The 25,718-nt window shown below is 40.0% G+C and overlaps 1 protein-coding gene across 6 annotated transcripts in view; it reads right to left on the bottom strand.

Moving 5' to 3' along the window:
* Positions 1-25,718, bottom strand: part of cadm1a (cell adhesion molecule 1a) — a 621,004-nt gene that overhangs the window by 295,064 nt on the left and 300,222 nt on the right. The window contains exon 1 of one of the 6 annotated variants that reach the window (XM_057820023.1): positions 18,009-18,056. The exons of the other annotated variants lie outside the window; for them this stretch is intronic. The gene's annotated coding sequence lies outside the window, so the exon portion shown is untranslated. Of the gene's footprint in view, positions 1-18,008; positions 18,057-25,718 lie in introns of those variants that run through there. 6 annotated transcript variants of the gene reach the window in all.

The following is a 25,718-nucleotide window of genomic DNA, read 5'->3' as shown; positions in this document are numbered from 1 at the left end:
GGAAGGAGGCTGCCCCACCCACAACTTCGCATTGGATAAGGGATGTGCTGATGAATCTTAGGCTCGAGAAAATCAGATATATTCTTCGCGGTTCTGAAAAGAAATTTTATAATACATGGGGACCTTTTCTTTCATTCTTTGACAACACCACTACACAAGTGCAGGAATGACATATGCACTGTTATATTGCTAATTTAGCCATGGGGGATGGGCAACGGTACGGTCGCTTTCCATGCTGCTCCTATTTGGTGGGACATTTGAATGTATTGCACTGTATTTTTATTCCGTAACCACTATGTATCGAAGTGATGGCAAGGAAGAACTTTCTATGACTCTCTGGACATTTACGATTAGACATAGACTTCATGGTTGTTTGTGTTGGATAACTTAGAGTGAAACAATTTTTTTTTTTTTTTTTTTTTTTTTTTTTTTTTTTAATTTATTTATTATTATTATTATTATTTTGTTTAGTTTGGGAGGGGTGTTCTGTATTTTTTTTTTAACACCAATAAAAAGAAATTTGAAAGAACTTACTAGTATTCGTAGATAATTAGATACCTGTACATTACAGCAAAAAGTTAATATGGTGATATTAATGACCAATATCGTGAATAGAATATTTTCTCCATATCGCACGGCAATGATATATGACCTACAGTATGTCTATGTTTAGACGACGACGAACATAAACTAACACTACCCCCTGGTGAAGACTTTCTCATTCCTGCCGTAGGCATCTCCTTGACGCGACCTTAGACGCCGGCCCACCGCGGCTCGTTTGCGTCATGATTTCTGATGGCCTCGTTTACGACTCCAAAAGGGCGATGACGAAGATGAGGATGACATGACACAGAGGTGTAAAGATCATTAAAAGGTTGCATTTACACACTGCAACATAAAGTCTCCCTCATGCAGTACAAATGGGGGGAAAAAATGCATCTCTATGCAACCGCATCGAAATAAATGGAGTGTTCATATTTGACGTGAATGCAAGCGTAAATATTATGAGCCTTGAATGTGCTGTACACAAGTGGGACCTTGAACAGCGGTGAGGCGGGCAATTTTATGTGGTGGGATGACATTTTTCAACGTGAAACAGGAAGGAACGACGTTTAATCTTATCTGTGGATGCAGAGGAGTTTCTAGACATTGGATTATAATCATATGAGATGCGTTGCGGTAGAGTAAGTGCACAGTGAACAAATGTGGCCTATGTGGATGACAGCTTTCAATGGAAGCCCGGGTTCCAAAGTGTGAACATTGTGAAAAATAAATGAAATAAAAGCCTTTCAAAGTGTGCGCCTTCATTTTTTTGGTTCCATACCCCACCAAATAGGTCAGGCACTCTAATGCCACATCGAAGAGAAAATGGCTGCTTAGAATGACAAAGGTCTTATGTTTAAGCCTTCAGCCTGTTACATCCCTTATATAAAATAGTCACTTCAAGTTATATTTTGTTGTACAACAAAAATCCGAAAACACAATATAACATACAATGGAATTCCACAAGGAGCTTCTCTCAGGCACTTTGTTGTTTGATTTAAGTCTTTCAGTGCCATTGACGAGGACCAATTACAGGGCTTTTTTCATCCTTCTGCTGTTAATTTAAGTTAACTTTGACTAATAGGCGTCCAATCCATTTGAACTGGGAGGGATCGCCCTCAATAGCAGCCACTGAGTTAAAACACAGTTTCGTCAAGTGGAGTACCCGACTGATTTTCAACTTGGCGATAAAGACAGTGTGTAATTCCATGCCCCTATCTATTACTGCCACCCTTGAAAAATCACACATTGAGACTTGTATGGCCATCGTCGCCTCACTATCCAATATTGTTTGCTTGCTTAGATTGAGTTTAGATTGAACACTTCAATCCCACCAACTGTGTTGACCTTGATCATTTGATAACACTTGGCCCACCTCCGCCTTCCTCACCTCTTATCAACCTAGAATCCTGAGCCAGATTGTCTCCACTCATTTACACGCACACACTGATGTTCAGAGTGGGCCCACCCTAGACACGCGTCCTGCCTGTCCTCTGGTGAAACAAGATATGTACGTAGCGTGACTACATCCCTCCCAAGTTGCCCGTCGCTCGGCAACACCGTCAAATTCTCTACGCTCGTGACCTGCCTGACAGCTTTTGTGTTCGGGATCAAGTGGGAGGCTGATGAACGCGTCTGCGAGGCTAACTATGATGTAGCACCACACTGTCAAAACGTATCGAAGAGCACCCTTCCGCACACGCAGGCCCGGCGAGGGTAATTGGCTGTCACCTTCGTAAGGTTGCGGCGTTTAAGTCCAACCGGCCTCATTTATCAAATGCTGTGCAGTCCTGTTTCCATGCTGCGGTAACGTACGCGACAAAGTCATTAACTCAAAGCGGGATCGAGATGTTTTGGCTAAATGTAGAATGGGTCCACCATTGTAAGAAATGAAAAGTCAACAAAGTTGATAGAAGTTGCGAACAAACTTGTGTTATGGTGTAAATAGTGACATGGTGTAGGTAGGTGTATATGGAGAGAGATTTGAACATCAATTGTATTGAATATATGGTATCGCCGCTGTTCGATACGTCGGGAACGCCCGTTACCTTGTATGTTAGAATGAAGAGTTGCTTTTCTCCGCCTCAAGGAATCAATTTTGCCAGCTCTAAGAATGACGTTTTGCCCGGACTACTTTTAATGCGGCACAATGTGCTGACGTCACGTGCGTGCAGGAAGAAGAAAGAGGCGACTGACATATTTGGTTTCAACTAGAGATGTCCCGATCCGATATTTGGATCGGAACGGACGCCGATATGGGCAAAAAAAATGTGCATCGTTATCGGATCGGCCAACACGGAAAAATTCCGATCCAGACGTCCGATCCAGTTTTTTTTTTTTTTAACTCTGGTCCGGGCTTTCCAGCGCACAGAGTTACATAATCCATTCCAGTTTTTGCTTCGGTTTCCCTAAAATCCGGTCCGCATTTTACGGCACACCTTCAACACACTACATTACCGTCTCCCAATTTACCGAGAGACTTTATCGGTAAAAATGTCAGCTGTGTGGGATAATTTCACCTTAAAGGACGACAAAGACAAAGAGGCAGAGTGCAACATATGCCACAATAAAGTCAAGCGTTGTGGTTTTAAGTTTTAATACAACCAACCTAATCAAGCATTTAGCAAAATACCACCACAAACAATATGAGGAGTATGTTAAGAAAACCGAAGACAAAAAGAAAGGTCCTACGCAACTAACACTGGCAGAAACTTTTGCTATGCGTGACAAACTGGCACTCGACAGTCCCAAAGCCCAGGGAGTAACAAGAGTCATTGCCGAAGAATTCCTTCTGGATGACGAGCCATTATCTCTCGTGACTAAAGACGCACCATCCAACACTTAGAACCATGGTACAACATGCCCAGCCGTCATTATATCCTTGAGCGATTCGGACATGGAAGCTACGAGAAAGATTCACAAACATCCAAATTCCGACTAATACACAGCACGATCTTCCAGACGCAATGAGAAACGGATCGCGTGTCCCGAGAGTATGATGAGAGCATGCTTGTCATAGACCCGGGTAATGCCAATGCTCGACTCACGGCTTTAGCTCAACTCATGCCGCTGGATAAAAAAACACAAGAATACCTGACTTCTGCTGACAGCCACTACAAACTACGTCAACATCGTTTTACTGTAGATAATAGATATCATATGTATATAGAACTAGATGCAAAATGACAGACTCGACGGCGGTAGCAACATTGAAGTATGGACAACTAGATGCGTTAGTAAACAGCCGCCATCTTAAAGCAGGAGACTTCCCTAGGCTGTTGTGAACCTTCCACGCGAACCTAATTAACTTTTTATCTAGAATACTCCTAAATCGGCAAAATCTTGATTTGAATCTATCTTCAAACAGTTTTAAAACTTTCATGTGTCGAAAGTAGACAGAAGGGAAATTATGGAATAACAGGAGCAATTTTAACAACTTTAACAGTTGATTCGCAAAATTAAATGAATTGAATGTAGTTTAAAGCTGCTGATACAGAATGGGAACCTGAGTATTTTATCTACTGTTTTAAAATGTTAACTTGATACTGAAATAGTCGTTTATTTAAACCTGAGAGGCTTTTTATACAATTATTGTAACTAATGCACGAAACATTAAAAGCATCTAATAGCTTGGGGGTTTTGTGGGATTTTCCACTAAGGTTGTTTGTGTGTCTTTCTTTTTTAAGACAGTTTACAATATTATTTGCACGTTTCACTGACTGAATATGCCATTTCTGTTATGTATAACGTTTTGTGTTTGTCACTGAATAAACAGGTCAGTTTCTTGTTACCAACCGTTGTGTGTTATTCAAACTCACCTAATTCAGCTGGCTAGTTGTTATCATGAGTACTAAAACCCTTTTCAACATGAGTCTGACAACTAAGTAAGGAGGCTAAATAACTTTAACACATGCTCAGATAGGCCGGTATCGGTATCGGCCAATATCTGTATCGGATCGGAAGTGCAAAACAATATCGGTATCGGATCGGAAGTGCAAAAACCTGGATCGGGACATCCCTAGTTTGAACCATGCATGAATATTGAAGTAACGACAAAGAAGCTGATGAAAGCGAAAAGAAAGGCACCAAGACAAAGCAGAAAATGTCAAAAGTGTGGGAGCATTTAAAGCTGGACACCAAGGCAAACACTGTTTCATGTATTCACTGTAAGACAGCGCTTGCATATCATACAGCTTCACCGAAAGCACCTAGTTTACTTCTAAAGCGGAGGAGCGACAAGGTAAAAGTTAACGTAGCACTAACAAATAATATTAACATTACTGTACCTTGCTAACATAACGTTAGGTTTCTATTAATTATGACTACTGTCGATGTGTGGCTAACGTGTCTTTCGCACAGGCTTTATTTAAACTGTCAAAACACAGCGCTGTAGAGTGATGCAGGTGTAAAACAAAAACATCATAAAGCTAACTCATTTTTAAAATCAGTACACATTGATGGATAAAACACCAAGTAGCACTGGTGCTTAATGTTCTCTAATAGAGCAGGGATCATACATTTATTTGGAACAATGAAAAAACTCGTATCCCGGACTTACAATTGAGAGTAACTGAAAAGTTAACTAGAACTTAAAAATAGCTTGACACAAATAGAAATTGAATTGAAACACGCGGGAAAAACACCTAATTTTTAAGTGATGTGTATTATCAAGCATACATTTTTAGGTAAGAAATATATACATTTTATATATAAAATATATATGGCGGAAAACAGACAACACTGAAAAAGCAGTTTCTGCTCTTGCACTCCTCTTTAAAAGAAACTGCTGTATTTTAAGCCAAAACAACTGTTGTGTTTGATAGAACAAAATGTCTATATGCTGCCACAGCAGATTCATGGTGCATTGAGCCCAAAACTATTTTTAATTTGTCCGTTTTACCCTGAAAACCGCCGTTTACGGACGTCGCGCAACCGCTTTAGTTTCAACCCAGCCATAAAACGAAGGTAATTAATTATATTTATTATTCAAAATATCTGTCGTTTTTAGCTTAGAATCAGTAATTGATGTCTCATATTTCATTTAAAAAAAAAAAAAAATAAATAAATAAAATTATTCACTCACATATTTTACACTTTTTAAAAAAATTATGTCAATGAAAACAATGACATCTGTAAAAAAAAGTCACGGCTATCTACCTCATAACTATCACTAAATTGTTTTTTTTTTTTTGTTACTGTCGCATTTTCTCCGATATGTTAGATGATAAATAATCGATCCACACAAAGAAAAATTGAAAAAAAAAAAAAAGTTTAAAAGGGCAAATATATGAAAAAGAAAATCTCGACCACTCCTTGATGTCTGCGATTTCTGCATCGCGACCCTTGTTATATTACCATGTTTCACCTATAAAATCCCCCCCAAAAAATCCAACTGTGGCCATTCATATCTGTGTCTTGACATTCGATGATACATGCTACATGGAGTTTTTGGATCGAAACAAGGTAAGTACGCGATAATATCTCGTTAAAGTCATGGCGTCTGTAATTCTGCTCTCGCCTGCTCTCACCTCCAGATATGGTTTTGCTGTTTAAAAAAAAAAAAAAAAAAAGGGTTTTTTTTTTTTTTTTTTTTTTAATGCCCCCCTGTTCAAAATTTTTCGTCTCCCAGACAAATGAGATTTTAAGCTTCCAAAGATGTATCACACGTACCATATCGGACAATTTTGAAAGTTCGCCAAATTGGGGGGTCTCAGAGCGGAACTTCAAGTCACCTGAGTGTTTTCCACCATATACATTTTTTATAAGATCTTACGTTTTTTGAGTGAAAGCATTGAATTTGTTGTTTTTTGTAGTCACATCTGTTTTCAACAATGTACATCTAAAATAAAGACTGTTTGGCTAAAAATGGTTTTATACGAGGTGAAATGTCTTGTTTTCTTACGTATATTTATAATTGCTCTCTACCTAAAAAAAAATTGTTTTACCTGATTTCTTGATGATTCGATAGTCAGCCCTAGCTGGAGCCTTAAATTTGTCTTTATTAGTTAACTCATTGTCTGCTTGTCAGGGCGATAAACGTCCAATCCATTTGAACTGGAAGTGTCAGCGAATGAACACATATGCCATCCCTCTCAATTCGAATGGATTGGACGTCTACTGGTGATAAACTAATTTATATTCACAGCAGGATGAAAAGAGCCACACGATGAGACGTCTATCATCGTCACCACAGTGTATATAAAGCGACTGTTCAGTCATTATTTATCTTCATGACTATCACATTTGAGTATCATAAAAGTATAATGTTTATGCATTGGATGGATTTTCTGACATTTCCACACTAAGAACTGAAGGTTCCAGGCCAGCGATGCATAATATGACATCGCGACAAATAACAGGCCGAGCTAAATGTTTACAAGTCACAGCGTTCCATCATTCTCATTGCATTCCAGAAGGAGAAATAAATGATTTCAGCCTTGTCTCACTTCACAGGCCCGTTTCCACGGCACGCTGAGCCGTATTTCTGCATACCAATGGCCGGCGGAAGTTTTCCGGGCACCGCATGCCCAAGCTCGCTGACCCATCCCGGCGTCACTGGTCTGCCCGTCCAATCTACCTGTCACTCCTGCCAATGAAAAGGCACGCAGAAATGGATCCCCAAAACACAGCGGGAGGAATCCACAAGCGAGGAGAGGCTTATCTCCACCGAGCAGATTTCATTTCCTTTACACAAACGCAGACACAAACCTCTGTTCTGTTTTGATGTACTCAATCTCAATAAACATATATTTGCTGACTATTAACAGACTAGAACTATATAAGTGTCTATTACCCGATGCTGTAGCAATCTGCAAAAATCTAAAAAAGACCCTTTCCTGACGCTGGAGCCTGTGAGAAAATATGAAACAAATAAATCTCCGGCTTGACACGTTTATCGGAACCGGCCGCCTGGGCTAATACGCTAAGCCATCCGAGTTAAATGTCAGCAGAAATTAAATGACATATTTTCTTATCCGAGGTTTCCGTTGGGAGACGTTGAGGATTCCTTTCTATGAGACAGATGCAGTTTCATTGTCACTGAACAAGAACAGGATTCAATGGAATAAGCATTTAATTAAGGGATACCTCAGGGAGAACTAGAGCTGTCCCGCCAAGTCGAAGTAGTCGATGACGTAAATTCTTCGACGAGCACACCATCCCATCGACGGTAAATAAAAGGTTAAAAAATATATTTGTGGAACGTTGAGAATAGTGGACGTTCTGATTCAAGCGGGGAAATCGGCACAAAGCCAAAAAAGCGTACCAGAGTGGCCAAAGCATGGACTTATTTCAACAAAACAAAGGAGGGTACACTGTGCAGTCTCTGTAATGCCAAGCTTGTATACCACGGCAGCACGTCGGCCATGAATGAACACCTGAAGCGCCGTCACCCAGGTATGATTTTGGAAGACGACAGGAGACAACAACCTGGCGGATCGTCAATCCATATAACAACATTTTTCATTGAAGTTGCCTTTATGTGGGTCGTACGGCAGAGTATTAGGGGCTAATGTAGCGGAATAAGCCGCTACGTACTTTACGTAGCGCGTTGCCGCCTCCATTAACTCATCTGCTCCCGGAAACGTATAAATACGTTCTATTTTTAATTGTTTCACTGTCCCAAAATCGTATTTATACGTCTTTTGCGTTTTTTTTTTTTTTAATAAGAAGCATATATACCTTCCACTGTATCTGAGAAACAAAGAACAACACTCCAAACCCCTTTTAAAGCAATAAAAATGGCCACTGGAGGGCAGTAGTGCATTTTGCAAGACCAGGCAACCCAATTCAACAGCAGTGAACGGCTGGCAGCATGGTCGGAGTGCTGCCGGCACGATGCCAGGCGGCGCTCCGACCGACCAAAACAACGAGAGGACGCCTGGAAGGCCAGGCGTTGGACGACTGCGCAAAACGAGTGAGACCCTCAGTAAAGCAGCTCGCCAAGCAGTCCCCGCAGAAAAGCAAAAATAATCCATCTTTGTGAGACTGACAACGATGAGGGAAAAGTTTACACGGCTGACGTGGCGACAACGGCGTCATCTCGGCGACAAACCGTCATCTCTCAGTAGTCATGTGTGAATAAATTGCTACTTTGCTATCAAAAGCTCTATTTGGCTGGTTGTTCATGTTATTTTGTAAAAGGAAAACATTATTCAGATGTTTGGGATGTCACTGAAGCAAAAAATAGCCGTGTTAAAGTCAAACTTATGTTTGAAATGTATGCTTTTACAAGAAGCTCATTTTCTCCGTTTTCATCAGAAATTGGAAAATTGCTCAAACTAAGCTATTTTCTAATGCTGATTTCTAAAGAATGGAAAAAAAATATGAACTTAATTCTTTTTTCTGCTGAAAGAAGAGAGTCTAATCTTTCCTTTGGTGGGTTCCATGTTTATATTACAATGGAACAGAATTTTCTGTGGGCCTTGCAAAATCAGTCAAAATCCGGATAAAACGGCCGGGAGCGAAGGGCCTTGCTCTGGTGAAAATGGCTGGGAGTGAATGAGTTAAAATCAATAATGAAAGCGATGTGTGTTTCAGAATCGGTTTGACCGATAAGTAAATCCTTATTATTTTGATTCAATGACATCAAATTATAATCAGTAGAACAATTTATACTAATCCTTTGTCGTGGCTCCCAGTGAAGGTTCATGTATGTAAAATGCATAGTGGTTCACAGCTACATTACCCCAACGTAATAGCACAAATTTTGTTTCTCGTAGCAATATTACGACTAGTTTTTTTGTTTTTTTTTTGGCCCTTATACTCCATCCTAGCATCACATCATCATGCAACATTAAGTTTTTACGTACTTCACTCCAATGATAGGTGACATATATTAATCTATGAATCGTGTTGGAAAAGTGAAGCTGTAGAGTTTTGAATCCGTTTACATTCCATTCTTTTGTACTAGTTAATGCCATCAGCATTTGACCTCATTGTTTGTGCTTTATTATTGTTATGTGTTTATTTGTTCTTTAATAAATAGTTTAAGGGTTCCAAAATGTTTTTGTGAATTAATAATCGTCTAGACTAGCCGACTAATCGTTAAAAAAAGTCTGCAGACTAATCGGGATTCAGTGGTATGAAAAAGTATCTGAGCATTTTGGAATTACTCACATTTCTGCATAATATCACCATCAAATGCGATCTGATCTTTGTCAAAATCACACCGATAAAAAACTGCATTAACTAAAACCACCTAAACATTTATAGGTTTTGATATTTTGATGATAGTATGCAAACAATGACAGAAGGGGGAAAAATAAGTCAGTGTACCATCCCATTTAATATTTTGTGCTCCTCCCCCCCTTTTGGCAGCAATAACTTCAGCAGACGCTTCATGTAACTGCAGATCAATCTGGCAAATCGATCAGGACCAATCTTGGCCCATTCTACAAAACTGCTGTAGTTCAGTCAGATTCCTGGGATGTCTGGCATGAATCGCTGTCTTTAGGTCTGCCACAGCATCTCAATGGGGTTCAAGTCTGGACTTTGACGTGGCCACTCCAGAACGTGTATTTTGTGTTCTGAAACCATTCTGAAGTTGATTTACTTCTGTGTTTTGGATCATTGTCTTGTTGCAGCATCCATCCTCTTTTTAGCTTCAACTATCTGACAGCGGCCTCAGGTTTTCCTGCAAAACATCCTCATAAACTTTTAAATTCATTCTTCCAATAATGATGGCAAGTTGTCCAGGCCCTGAGGCAACAAACAGCCCCAAATCATCATGCTCCCTCCACCATGCTTCGCGGTGGGGGTGAGGTGTTAATGTTGGTGAGCTGTTCCATTTTTCCTCCAGAAATAATGTTGTGTGTTACTCCCAAACAATTCAACTTTAGTATCATCAGTCTACAAAATATTTAGCTAATACTTTTGTGGAGTGTCCAAGTGCCTTTTTACGAACTTTAAACGAGCAACAATATATTTTTTTTTTTTAGACAGCAGTGGCTTCCTCCATGGAGTCCTCCCATGAACACCATTCTTGGCCGTTTTACATATAGATGTAAGCACAGAGATATTAGACTGGGCCAGTGATTTCTGTAAGTCTTTAGCAGACACTCTAGGATTCTTTTATACCTCTCTGAGTATTCTGCGCTGAACTCTTGGTGTCATCTTTGGTGGACGGCCACTCCTGGGGAGAGAAGCAACAGTGCCAAACTCTCCCCATTTGTAGACAACTTTCCTGACTGTCAATTGATGAACATCCAGACTTTTAATGATGGGTTTGTATCCTTTCCCAGCTTCATACAAATCAACAATCCTTGATTCCAGGTCTTCAGACAGGTCTTTTGACCGAGCCATGATGCACATCAGATAATGCTTCTCATCAAGACAATTCTTACCAGGTGTGTGTTTTATAGTGGGCAGGGTAGCTATAAACCAGTCATCAGTGATTAGGAACACACCTGACTTAAACTGTTTGGTAAAAATAGGTTTCAATTGCTCTTTAAGTCTCCTTAGGGAGAGGGTTCACCTACTTGTTTTTTCCCCTTCTGTCATTTTTTTGCATGCTATCATTAAAATATGAAAACCGATAAATATTTGGCAAGGCTAGGCAATTTATATAGCACAATTCAACACAAGGCAATTCAAAGTGCTTTACATGAAGATCATAAAAATCCCATTACAATCAGTAGAACGTAAAAACAATGACAATCGAAATAGGAAATAAAATTATAACTATAATTAATTAATTAACTATAATTAATTTTTTAAATGAATCACGTTAAAATATTTGACGCAATTAACGCACATGTCCCGCTCAGACAGTATTCTGCCTTTTGGTAAGTTTTATAGCAAGGCTTTTTGTGCTGTCTAACAGCGAACTCTTGTGGTCGCTTTGCGACATGGTTTATTGTTTTCTTGCCAGTTCAATATGGCTGCACGACGTCTCGGGCTGACGCCTACATTGTAATGTTGTGCTTATATGATCCTTGGACAAGATTTGTCCGTAAGTATGGTTGTTGTAAAGAATGTATATATTATGTTAGTAAGCGAAATGTTATAGTTTTTGTATGAGACACTTTTTGTTTATGTTTAGTGAACCTGTATAGTGTGCTAAGCTAACGCTGTTGCTAATGCAATGCTTGTGTACTTTTTTTTGTAGTTTTACGACGGTCTAAAGAGGACAATGGTTTCAGGCCATTTTATTAATAAATCAGATGAAAAAGGAAGAAGTCTGATTATTAAGGCGTCGTTCACTAGCTGTCTAGCTTTGGAAAAAGTAGACGCTTCGGAGTGAGGACAGCATAGACAGATTTAAATGACAGTAGAGTGAAATGCCCACTACAGTCCTTATGTACCGTATGTTGAATGTATATATCCATCTTGTGTCTTATCTTTCCATTCCAACAATTTTTTTTACAGAATATATATATAATTTACAGAAAAATATGGCATATTTTATAGATGGTTTGAATTGCGATTAATTACGATTAATTAATTTTTAAGCTGTAATTAACTCGATTAAAAATTTTAATCGTTTGACAGCCCTAAAATAAATACTAGTACAACTGCTGCTAATACAGTGATACCTCAGCTCACGAACGCTTAAGCTCACGAACTTTTCGCCTCAAGTACATTAAATTCGCGAGCATATAGTCTCTGCTGACGAACTAGTTTTCGGCGGACGAACCAATTCACGCGGTCGAAAAGCGCCACGAGAAGCTGACGCACGCTCACGGCGTCCCAGTTCGTCCCCTCACTTTCGTTGAGTGCGGACGTGGTTTGTGTTTGATAGACATTTTGGACCATATTGAGTGTACTTTTGCTATTATGGGACCGAAAAAGAGTTACCTACAGTCCTTATGGAAGGTGACTCGTGTTACCAATTCGCCCTCGACTGGTAATTGGCGGTGCTTTCAGCTTCCCACCGTAGTGAGAAGTGGACCGGCGAGTCACGTTGGCTCGTTGTCGTCGGTTGTCTTCGGTTCGCCCGATTTCCTCTCCAGAAAGGTGGCGGCGTGCATACAAACACCCAGAGGCGTCGGATGGCTTTTTGTGGGCACTTTTATTAACAACCAAAAGCATGTGGGGGGCACAGCAGTGGAGTCTACGCTAACTGCGCACTTTGCCGGTAACACTCTCCTTCCAAACAGTAACTCCCTCCCTCCCTCCCTCCTCCTCCCCCCACTCCATACCATCAAGCCATCAACTACCATCACAAAGGTAAATAAAACGACTTTATTATACAGTACAGTTTATTTCTTTAATTATAATACAATAGCACATTTATTATACATAAAATAAGGTATATTTTTGTGTAGTTTTAAGGCTTATTTAGTAGAAAATTATGTTTTATGGGGACCTGGGAACGGATTATTCTCATTTTAATGGTTTCTTATGGGAAATAAATGTTCGGAAGACTTTTCGCCTTACACACACTTTCTGGGAACCAATTATGTTCGTGAGCTGAGGTATCACTGTAATTGAATTCAGAAATGGAGATAAGCACAAGAGGAATAGAAAGCAACTAGATTTAAATATATAAACAGGTATGGATATGCAGTGCTAAAGAAAAGTGTTTTTAGCCCTGATTTAAAGGAGCTAACAGTTTGAGCATACTTCAGACCTTCAGGTAACTTGTTCCAGAGGTGAGTAGCATAGTAACTAAATGCTGCCTCACCCTGCTTGGTTCTTGTTCTTGGAACATACAGGAGACCAATTCTAGACAACCTTAGGGGTCTAGATGTTTCATAGGAATCTAACAAATCAAACATGTATTTTGGTCCAATGCCATTAAGATTTTGGGTGGTTTTAGTTAAAGCAGACACTGTTTTTACATCTGTGTGATTTTGAAAAAGATCAAATCAACATTAGGCGGTTATTTTAGGTTGAGATACTTTTTTATACCACTGAAAAAAAATAATTGTTTGGGACAGCCCTACTCTGGTCCCTTATTTATTTATTTTTAATTCATTGCTAAGTAATGACAGTACAAATACAACAGATGTATAATCAATTAGAAGTGACTGAGTACCTATTTCAATTTGCTCAATAGATGCCATCGTACCAGTGATATCTCATATTTACTTCTTCATCGTCAAAAAGTGTGCTCTAGCTTGACTCAAATAACTTTCATTGATTAATTCATTGGCTGTCATTGACATCCAATCTAATTCGACTGGGGGACTAGCAACGATCGAACGATCTTTGAAACCTTGCTTACCATCACCCTTTCAACCGTCGAAATTGGTTGATTAAATAATCTTTGGATAGTTAATTCTCATTATAAAAGTAAAATCCCAAACTAGGAGAAATTTCAGGACTACAGTCTGAAAAAGCAATCACCAATAATCATTCGATTCTTTTGAGCTGTGGTGACAGCGAAGACAAAAGACAACTTGAATGGGAAAAACACCCAAAACAAATTGCTCTCTTGCATTATTTTGTCCCCTGCCTGCTCCTCACAGGGGGAGGCTAATTCTCGCCGTTCAATATCTCCATGTTGAAATGGCAACATTGATCGATACGCTAGCTCCTCCATATTTTACACTCCCGCCCCCTCACCCTTTTCTTTCCCGCCGCTGACAAATAGCTCACAGTTCCAGTGCATTAGCCCGCCTTGTGTCAGCCCCACAAAACACCCTACAGACCATGTATTACCTTGTGATTTATTAATTAATTTTTCTTAAACTGGTGATGGAGATTAAAACAAAAACAAAAAAAAGGAAAAAACAACACGGCAGGCAGTAAATATCGAAATTAAAGCTGAGAGTTTAAGAGCTACTCGGCCCTTCGGTTGCATAATGCAGCGGGGCGGGGTTATTTGTTTTCTGTCTCGCTCGCTCGCTCTCACAAGATAATCATATTATCCGCTGCGGGTTGCGAGCACTTGCCAAGGTTGTGCTCTTAGCTAAATTCAACGAATTGATCTTTCCTCCTTTCTTCGTTTTCCTCTGTCTCTGTGCACCCCCTTCCCAAGCAATCACTCAGTCCTGCAGTGAGGCAAAGGGCGGGAGGACTTGGGAGAAGGATGTGTAATCAACTAAGTTCGCTCTGTTGCTAACAAGTCTGATCCGGTGCGGGATTCAGTGGGCGATTGGCGCACGGGGGGAGGCTATTGATCACACGTCACCCACCGCCGGGCTGGACTCCTCTAATGAGGCCAATCTGCAGATTTAGAAACTTTAAGGTGAGGGGTGGATATGTGGGCATGAGCTAATTAAAAGAGGGGTGAAGAGGAAGTGTCCTCATTTTTTTCCATCCTACTTTTCCTGGTGTCACAGAAGCTGGCTTGGGGGTACCCAATTGCTTCAGACAAATAAATGAGCTCCACTTTGGACCAATTTAGCAGCGACTTATCAGGCCGTTGCAAGGTTAATTGTACCGTTGGGAGTGAGAAGAGTGACGATTTTGGCAGGTCGAATGTTCTGGATTTTACATTAGGAGTTGAACGACTAGGGTTGAGAAAACTATCGAAAAATATTGACATTTCGAAACTGAAATGTGTCTAGATACGAGAAGTATCAATAGTTATTTGTTTTTGCACTAACACAGCTCAGCAGAATTTTCTCATTGGGCAGGTTTGATTTTGAACTACTCTTATATGACATCCATTGACAACGCTAGGATGGGAGGGGTGAACACTCATTTATTGTTTTTATTTATGCAGTATCAAAAATGGTTTTGAGTATTGAGCAGTTTGTTTTCGTCAACAATGACAATAACGAAAATATTTCATCAACGAACAATTTTTTCATGACGATGACGTCACGATGACGCTCTGAAAATGTCTTAGGAGACTAAAACATACCTGTCAAGTTGTATGGTTTCGGCATGATTTGTACAAGTGAGTTTTTCGTGCATTACGTTTTTTTTCTCCGTTCGGATTTTGTCACTGTTTCGGCAACGAGGCAATGTGCGTTACGATGCGTTACTACGTTGGTTGAATGACGTGAGAAAAGTCAGACAGAAGAGTTTGTTGTGAGGCTGTAGCAAACGCAATGCTAGGCAGCTCCAATATTTCCTGACTTCAGCCGACAGCCTGCAATCTACACCTAGATATCACATGCTTATAGAACTACATGCCCAATGACAGACGGCCGCGTTAATAAACAGCGGCCATTTTGAAGCAGTAGACTTTTCAGAAAGGCTCTGTTGTAGTGAACCTTTCTGGCGAACTTAGTAACTTATCTAAAATACTCCTAAATCTGCAAAATCTTGACTTGAATCCATCTTTAAATCATGACAGTTTTAAAACTAACATGTCAAAAGTAGACAAAAGGTTGATTCACAACTTTAAACGATTTCCAAACATAGCAAAGGTTACTAGGTTTTTTTGTTTTCTAAAAAACATGAAAGGTAACACTAGTTACTTTGCCAAGTAACTAATAACTTTTACATTAAGGTAACTTACTAACTCAATTACTTTTGGGAGGAATAATTTGTAACTAATTAATTACTTTTTAAAAGTAAGATTAACAACATTGGTCATAAAGATGAAGTCTGCAGAATGAAAAGTGACGAAAGCGGAGATTTTATTCTGCCATATTGTTGCCGAACACAATTTGCCTGCAACTATTGCTGATCACTTCCCAGAATTAGCAAATGTTCCCTGACTCAAAGATTGCATTGGTAAGTTCATTTTATCAATTGACCTTCTTAATGTATAATTGGACAATGGACACACTAACGAACTACCTTCAAGTCAAATTGAATTGCCTAGTTGAAGTGCCATGAAGTGCAGCCATCAAGACTTTATAGAAATTGCTGAAAGTGCTACATACAATTATAACAAAAGCCAATGTTAAACTTTAGTAATCATAATGTAGCTGGAGATACTGATTGTTCTTTGATTGCACCAGGTTATATGTTACAATATTACCAATAAATTCATATTATTTTAAAGAGTTTTATTTTTTTTCATATTGCAGGCTATATACAACATTGTAAGGTTAGTCACCAATTTGTAAGGGCATACGTCACTATTTGTAAGATTGCCAACGGCCTCGGGTTGACAGGTATGCAAAAACATAACAAGATGGATGCCAGTTGTTGACTGACAACACGAGAACGAGATATAAATTTGCCATAGTTTCCGTCATGAATTCACAATGTGTGATATTTTCTTATTATATATGTAGTTAGAACGCATTTAGCAGTGTTTGGCCGTGTCACTCATGTGACATTCTCCACCTTCCCATACAACCCCCCCGCCTCACACAAATGCAGCCTATGCCCATTCCAGGCTCATTTTGTGAAATATGTGTCAGGTGCTGCTTGGCAAGTTTTGCTTTCTTATCTTGGCTGGATCAGGCCATATTGAGCCTGAGTGATAGGCACACACTAAACTAACTTGTAGCATTAGTACAGCGTTAGCATTAGCATTTCGTGCGGTGAGTAAAATCTTCTTAAACTCTTGGAAAACATTTCACGTGCAGTTCGTGGCGTCCAGGTGAGTTTATTAATTGCAAATAATGTGTTGTTCCTGCTGAGTGTGTATTATCATGAAAATGGTGATGTACTTTGTAGACCTTGTACTCCTTGTAGGTAAATGCTCGTCTGTCATGTTCATTCGAAATTATGGAAACCTTTTATTTGTTATTTATTCATTCACTAAAACATTCGAAGTTTATAGACAAAAACATTTTGAGAATTGTAGACTAAAACTAGACAAAGACGAAACATTTTGAAATTACTATAATATGACTAAGACTAATAAGCATTTTCGTCCAAAAGACTAAGACGAAAATTAAAATGGCTGCCAAAATCAACGCTGGTATTTTGTTTTTTTGTTGTTGTTGTTTTTTTTATCATTGATAGTGTTAAAAATGTTAGTATAGTAACAACAGTAGTCAATGCTAAAATAATGATAACGGGATTAAAATCGACTGATAATACTCACCCCACCCACCAACTGGCTCAGCCAATCAAATTGGGGGCACGACTCGTATGTAACATAACTTGATACAACACGTCATTCCTCTCATCGATGCTATTGGATCGCTACACCAAGAAAAATAAAGGAATAAATGAATAATGATGGTGACACTGCTGCGACAGGACCGAGAAGATACAGAAGCAATAGCAATTGGCTCCCATGTTAATTGTCTCTTCAAAGACAAACGGCACAGATTCCAGCACCGTGTCAAAGTGTGATTTTTTTTCTTTCCTAAAGCCAATCGGGCCTTAGATGTCTACCCCCGTCTGCCGAGATCAAATGACATGGTGTCACTTTGAGACGAGAACAGAGGCACAACCCCAGCCTGTATATCAAACTTGGGAGTAGGATTAAAAAAAAAAAAAAAAAAAAAAGGCACCCAGGCTGGCTTTCATCTTTAAAGAAACTTGTTGAAGGGAAGCGCCGCGGTTAGCGGAAATGTCTGCGGCTGTCAGACAGCGAGTCCCGTCATTCCCGCCCCCCGTGTTACCAAATAACAAAAGCCACAGACCCTAAGCAGAAGCAAATCGTTTTGCTGCAGCGCTGCGCAAAGTGACATGGCACAAATACATAATGTCTTTACCTGTCAGCGAGATGAAGAGAAGACAACGGCAGGGTTTGGTAAGCTACTCAGTCATGGACTTGGCCTACATCACAAGAAAAGCACAACACTGCTTAAACTATCCAGACAAATGAGTATTACAGCGGTACCTATACATATGAAGTTAATTTGTTCCAGGACCTTGTTTGTAAGTCGAAATAGTCGTATGTCCAGCAGGATTTTCCCATAAGAATACATTATAATTCTATTAATTCGTTCCACAACCCAAAAACCAACACTAAATCCTTAATAAATGCTGCAGGTACTATTGCAAATAGCAATTACACGGAGCAAAAAAAAAAAAAAAAAAAAAAATGAACGGACATCCACTGTCACCCTCACAGTTCAAATAGATTGGACGTCTATCGCTGTAAATAATAGCAAATGAGTTAACAAGTTCCGCCAACTACGAAAGTACAAACAAAGCCAGCGTTGTAATCATGTTGAAATTGAAATTTGAGAAAGGATGGATCAAAGATACATTTACGAAAAAAGATAGCTCACAAGTTATTTGGTTGGTTAACTTCACTCTTGATGAGATCAGGAACTCCTGAGAATTATTTCCTCACAAGCCCCCTAAAAAGTCAATATTCAATTACTGTATATATTCCATCTAAATGATAAAGACTATCAAAATCCCTCTTTATTTTGATGACTCCATTGACCATGTCTCGTATCCAAGCTCATCTAGTGTTCAGGAAATTTTGCTGAGGAAACATCATACTATTCTCAACACTGCAGCTTTCTAAATTCCATATTGGATTATAAAACACATTTTCCACATTCTCCTACTGTAACTTTTTATATCAAACGTACTTTTTCATGAACGCATCAAAGCATCGCAGGGGTGCGGGAGTAGCTGAGCTGCGGTGCTCAGCTCATGCATGATTATTTAACCACGTTCAAAAAAAAAAAAAAAAAATGCACAAGGGATGACTCTGGTTTTCCAAGAGCAGTAAGACCCCATGGGGATTACCCCAACTACATCATTTCCGTAACCCTCAAACCTTACGCTTTCCTGATCACATAGAGGATTACAGGGCTTTGCGCGAACACATTTAAGCATTAACTCCCCACAAAGCACAAAACTCTGTGGGCCAAATTAAACATCTGCCTCTTCACCTTTGAAGTAACAAAGTCACGAACCGCCGTGATATATATTTGGAATATGATAAATCTGCATTTATTCTTGCCTTGCCTAGACTTTTTTTTTTTAGGTTTTGGATCACCTCAAGGTACTGCTATACTGAGAAGACAGGTACTATTAGCGCGACTCCTAAGGGATAAATGTCCGACACTTGTTTTTAGCAAGCTGCAAAAGACGTTAGTTTTCATAATATTGCCACTGGTAACCGGAGCAAGAAAAGGCCGATTTATCGAGCAGCCCTTGTCATCAGTTTCACCAATAGCGTACCGCACGACTGCTATTTTTAGACCGTGACGTCTCATCGTAAAGCGCAAGTGGGACATTATACACCCGCCCTCGCATAGAAGCAATGTAATTTCTGCTACTTTTCTCCAGGAATCTTTCAAAAACGAACATGCCGATCACTCATTGCTTTTTTGGAACTTGTAGAAAATACTCTAGACATTACGACATATGAAGGATGTTTTCTTCATACGTTTCACGAAACCAAAAACTTAACGCCAGCTCGCTGAATCCATTACATTTCATATGCAGTAAACATTTTGTTGGGTTGGCATGGTCTTTCAGAGGACAAAGAGGTAAGCCATTTTGATATATTTAACTTATTTTTTAGCGTGACGTTGTGCCCTGCTGCTTCTGTCTGACAATGAATGACCTGAAAAGAATTAAAATGGTATCTGACTGCCACTATTATCTTTTCTGTTGTAAAAAAAAAACCAACAACTTTAGTAAGGGGAAGTGTAAATAAATTATAGAATCAAGATTTGTTATTGATGAAAAAATTAAGTGTTCGTTGGCTGTAGTATTTGCGATCACTACACAAAACAATATAAATTACCCCAAGAACTTTCAGAGACGTAGGACAACCAGAGGATATAATATATAAGACAGACAGGGTTGGTGGTAAAGGATAGCTTTTTGAAAAAGGAGAATGTCATTGTCAGTCGCGTAAGAAAAAGGTGTCGATAAAAAAAAGCTAAGGCTATGCTTAGGTCGGCTCGTTTTTTTTCGTCTTATTCAGCTCTCGACACTCAACCCATCTCTTCAACTCAGTGTTTCTCAATTATTTTCTGTTACGCCCCCCCCAAGGAAGACGTAAATGTTTCGCGCCCCCCCAACTCTCTGCCACCAATAGTATAATTTGTCTATAATATTACTATAAGAACGCCTCTGCCAAACTTTGTGTCTTTTTTTTCTATTAAAGAAAAAAATTAACATAGATCATATAATAAAGGTCACGGTTTCAGCTGATTTAGAATTCAGCCCGTTGAGAGGGAAGATTACGACACTGGAAACTACAATACAGAGCAGCAAAATGTCATCATTGTTTCAATCTCGCCAATATTTTTACAGGATTTGTTTTTTATCTTACTACTTTCCCCAATTGCTAAATAAATGGTATGATTATGACAAATAACAGTCTTGTGCTAAATGGAATATGAAATATTAAAAATGCATTTATCCAGTACGACAGGGCAGAAATACTGCATAATGGTCAAAACTGTTGACTTCTTGCACCTCCCGCACGGCATTTTATGTCACCGGAGTTAGTCAGGCTTTTGTCATTTCCCTGCCCCGGCTTCGGAGACTGAGAATAGAGCTTAAACAAACCAGAAGGCGTGACAGCTCGCCGACATGCTAACCCAAACAGAGTGGTGTTTCCAAGTCTTTTCACGCCTTTAGAAAACGAAAAAGCACACAAAACTACACCGGAATATTTCACACGGCTGCGGAGTTGACTGTGTTCACCGACAACTTGCGGCGAGCAAGTTACAGCTTATCGTTCCCTTGCTGCGTGCAGGAGTCCTCCTGCTGCTGGAGAATGACCGCCGAGCGGCTGTTCCAATCTTTTTCGCCTTTCAAAAACAAAACAAAACAAACAAAAAAAAAAAGCACACAACTACCCCAATTCATGTCACACACGGCGGCGAGGGTGGCAGCCTTCACCGATCGGGGGCGAGCAAACTCTGTTCCCCTGCTGCGGGCAGAAATGTGAGGGGGAAGCAGCAGGAGAATGACGTCGACGTCGGAGGAACGCGTGGCTGCCAGAGCCCAACCTGAGGATAATGGTCTATTGCTGGGCACACAAAGAGGGCATAGGGGCCTGGAAGTCTGGACGATATGGCGAACCGCAGTCGAGAGCGGGGGGACTTCACGAGCATAAGCCAAATAGAGCCTTCTCTTGGCGAGCACGCGACGCGGACCGAGGGGGGGGTGTGACAAGCCGCCAGTCGTCGGCCGACTCGCCTTCTTGGTGGACAATCAGCCACAAAATGCAAGCCCCCTCCTTTTTAAAACGTGTGCAATGATCCCAGTATTTGACATAATACAAAACATGTAGTTACTCACTTCCTCAAAAGTCTAATGGTTGCAAAGTTGTCGGACTTGTTTTGGCCAATGTCCGTGGGGGACAGGAAATTTTTGAAACCCAAAAAGGCTAACACGCCTCTTCCTGGTGCAGCAACAAAAACCTGCAGCACATTTGGCTGGCGTGACGCGAAATATAAACGAAATAATCCGCAAAATCAGCTGAATCCGCAGTCCACCTGCATGTTATAAAGCAATGCTGTATTGTGAGATGCTGACCCCTGGTGACGTCACATTTGCATTCCTCCTCAAAACAGGAAGTTATTCATTTTCATGGCGCGGGATTAAAAAATTGAATATATAAATTGATCGCTTCCACACACACATCTGAGCAGTCCATTTCATTCCTTAGCATAAAATACCGTGTGAAATATGAAATAAACATGCTTTAATCTGTCATTGGCACTTTAATGTTTCATACATTAGTTACAAAAATAGGACAAAAATCCTCTAAGGCTTAAATAAACTACTATTTCAGTATCAAGTTAACAGTTCAAAACAGTAAATAAAATACTCAAGTCCCCGTTCTGTATCAACAGCTTTGAACTACATTCAATTGATCTAATGTAGTGAATCAACCGTTCAACTTGTTAAAATTGCTCCCATAATTTACTCTACTTACATAATTTAGTCTACTTTCGACATGTAAAAGTTTAAAAACTTTCATCATATAAAGATAGATTCAAGTCAAGATTTTGTTGATTTAGGATTATTTTTAATAAGTTACTTAGGTTTGCTCGGAAGGTTCGCGACAACAGAGCCTTCCTGAGAAGTCTATTGCCTTAAGATGGCGGCGGTTTACTACCGCCGGCGAGTGTCATTTCGCATCTAGTTCTATATACATGTGATATCTCCCGTAGCATTATGTGAGCGTAGTTTGTAGCAACTTCGGCGAAGTTTGTAGCAACTGGGCGATGTTTGTAGCGGCTGTCGGCGATGTTTTATCTAATGGCATGAGTTGTGGATGTTTACTCTCGGTCCGTTCCTCATTGCATCCCGAAGACCGCGCTGACTGTGTTTTAGTTCCACTTTACTTAGCACATAATCTAAGAATAGGAAATTTCACACACCTTTACTAAGGAGCAGTTTACGTACATGGTGACGCTGCGACACCAAGATACAACGATTGTGTTGCGGAATGGCCTCGCATTTAAACGGTGACGGCGAAAATGGAAGGCAGAGACGCAAACTTTTGATTCTGGCCTCCAAAGCAGAATGATTCGATTGGGGGGATTGCTCCGCATCTCTATGAATGACACCATACGCAGAGACACAATCTAAGCATGGTTGGTCGCTGCTACTAAACATTCAAAACAGCAAATGTGTTGACGCCGTTGCCTCGATTGGGCGGGTATGTTGTCTTTTGGGTTGAGGAGGTTGTTAAGGAAGTGCATCATTGGCTGTCGCCTTGCAAAACGGCACTGCCCCCTGGGACCCAGTATGAATACTACATCTTTTTCATGCAGAATTGCAACATCGTTCAAATGGTTACGGAACCATGTAAATGCAAACATGAAATGTGTCGTATTCTCGGCGCTTCTAGTGTTATATAATATGATGGCTTGTGTATTAAAAATGTGCACTTTTGTCTGAAAGGGTTGTTTTCTTCAAACCTGTCGTCTTTTTTGCAAATTGGCCTTGTTTACCAATCACTTGATTCTATCGGTTGAGATGTCTAACTGAGACTGATTTCGACTCTTCCTGGGGCGCCTAGATGTTTTTTTTTCACAGCCCTCCCCGCCGAATGCGCAGCGCATGAAAGCAAAGTCTCCCACCGAGTGATGATGTTGCAGCATTGACGCCAAACAGCTAAGTCTGTACACTCACGGGATGCCTTCCACTTGAATTGTGTGCCACCGACGGAAATAACATGAAACTCGCCTGGATGGTTGGTTTGATGGTTCAGTTGCAACGTGTGCTCATTCTGTGACATGCCAAATACCAAGCAACCATATGCTAACACCACTGAGTCTGATGATGAGTTTTCATGAGATGCCGTCATAAGAGATTTAAAGCAGAACCTCTAAAGTTGTAGATTACGGAGCTCAACATGAATCAATCCATATATACAAATAAATCAGGATTTTAACAATTAAAATACACATGGCAATCTGTCCTTTTAGCTAAAGCTAAATCCACCCACGGGTGAGTGGTAGTGCAAGGTGGCCCTGAGAGGCATGGAAATGCAGCAAGAGAAAAAGATGGACCATGTTTGGGAACACGGTGAGCTGCACAATGTTGGAACAGCTGGTGCCGGCTTTAATTCCAAAGCTCGGGAGAGCTGTTCCGCCGAGTCCAACTCGCCTGTGGTGGCACACTGTGTCGCAAGAGGACAATGGGGCTTGAACTTGGGGCTGCTGCTTGGGCAGTACCGCAAAGTCATGTGTAATTGTTGAGCTCTTAGCTTAGAAAAATGAAAGGAAGCAAATCAATATTTAAAAAAAAAAAAAAAAAGTTATTGACACAGTAGATGCAAAAAAAAAAAAAAAAAACTGCCTTTTTCTGGAGGCATATGCCTGTCAGCCTGACTATATTTTCACAGTTACCCTAAAAGTATCAATAATTAAGTAATTTCGTCCCAAAACAGCACGTTCATGCAAACCCTCGGTCGTCTCATGTCCTTCATGTAACATAATCATCAAGTTGAACAGAAAATTCTGTCGTGAGAACAAGCAGCAGCTTCGCACTTCCTACTCTTTTACTTGTTAAAATGGAAAAGCGCTAAGTGACTCATGGCAACACAGAGCCTGGTCAGTTCAGAGTGTCCGTTGAAAAGATTGAACATATTTTCTATTGCCAGTTCTCATTTCCTCTTATGGAAATCTTGACATTTTTTGGCATCCGATAACGACTTCCTCCCTCACAGACACAAGAGAATTGCTCTAACTCCTCCGAAAAGCAAAGTTTTGTTCCTTTTTCCAGGGTGCGTTTCTTCCTCTACGCCCACTGCGAGCTTACACAAGCACATCAATACACCTCAAGGCAAAAACGCTTAATGAAATGTTTTCCAGGATCTCCAAAATACGTCCCACATTGGGGGGAGGGGGATTACTGCTGCAACCTGCCAACTTCTCACAAAAAGCACAAATAAATCTCGTGTTTTCTTTTCATCATACATAAAAACAAGCGCTGCTTGTCCTGCCGGGAGCAATTTGAGCTCATTGGCTGCGATTGAGGGAGGATAGGAAAGACAATGGTATGACTCTGAAGGGTTAATAGGACAATTTAAGTTGACGTATGTCTATCACCATCAATGGCCATTAAAGGGCAGGTGAAGACTTCAATTTCTGAGCATTTTACTTGGTTAAATTGTATTGAATGCATCACTCGCTGTCTCAAAACTCACATGACCAATTTTTTTTTTTTTTTTTTTTTTTTTTTAAATTGACCGCATAGTTTTGAGTTAATGCCGCATCAACACCTTAGCAACGAGGGACGCGCTTCACTACTGGCCACTACCTGATGACGTCATTTCCCAAAGACCTCGCCAGCACTCCAATACGTAAGTATAGCACTACACTGTCCTTGTATGGCAAACATTTTCTGGGTTTTATTCACAAGAATCATCATGCCACCTCGATGTGTAATGATGAATTGCTCACACAAAAGCTCTAGATTATGAGTGGCCCAAAAAAATCATCTTCTGCAAGGATTTGGACTTTTTTTTTTTTTTTGAGAATCAAGCGGAAGAGCTTCTCCCCGGCTCCTCGACCGAGTCTTTGTTTTCAACATTTCAGCGACGACAACCATAGACTTCATGATATATTGAGGGGACATGGAGCGGATTAATAGGGCGCCTTTTACGTTTTTTTACGAGCTTTTTACGTTGAAAATTATTTTGAATAAAGTCTTAAATCCCTGAATTCTTTATGGATATGGACAGTCTAACAGTCAAAAAACAGTCTCGATTCTTCGTTAAAAGCAAAAAAAAAACGGGCAGTTAGCATTTATTTTAGGTAAATATGTCGAATGTGCTGCGAGTCTTTAAGCCACTGTGGTGCTGCCTTTTCACCACAAATAGCTTTTTCACGTTGAAAATTCTTGTGAATAAATGCTTAAATCCCTGTATTCTTTATAAATGTGAATGTAAAACAGTCAATTCTTGGTTAAAAGAAAAAAAATGGCAGTTAGCATTAATTTTATGTACATATTGCGAATTATGACGCCAATGCCGTAGC

Source organism: Corythoichthys intestinalis, chromosome 18 (genome assembly GCF_030265065.1).
Source record: "Corythoichthys intestinalis isolate RoL2023-P3 chromosome 18, ASM3026506v1, whole genome shotgun sequence".
Classification (NCBI taxonomy): domain Eukaryota; kingdom Metazoa; phylum Chordata; class Actinopteri; order Syngnathiformes; family Syngnathidae; genus Corythoichthys; species Corythoichthys intestinalis.
The sequence above is the reverse complement of the archived record's forward strand: the minus strand, read 5'-3'. Positions and strand labels throughout refer to the sequence as shown.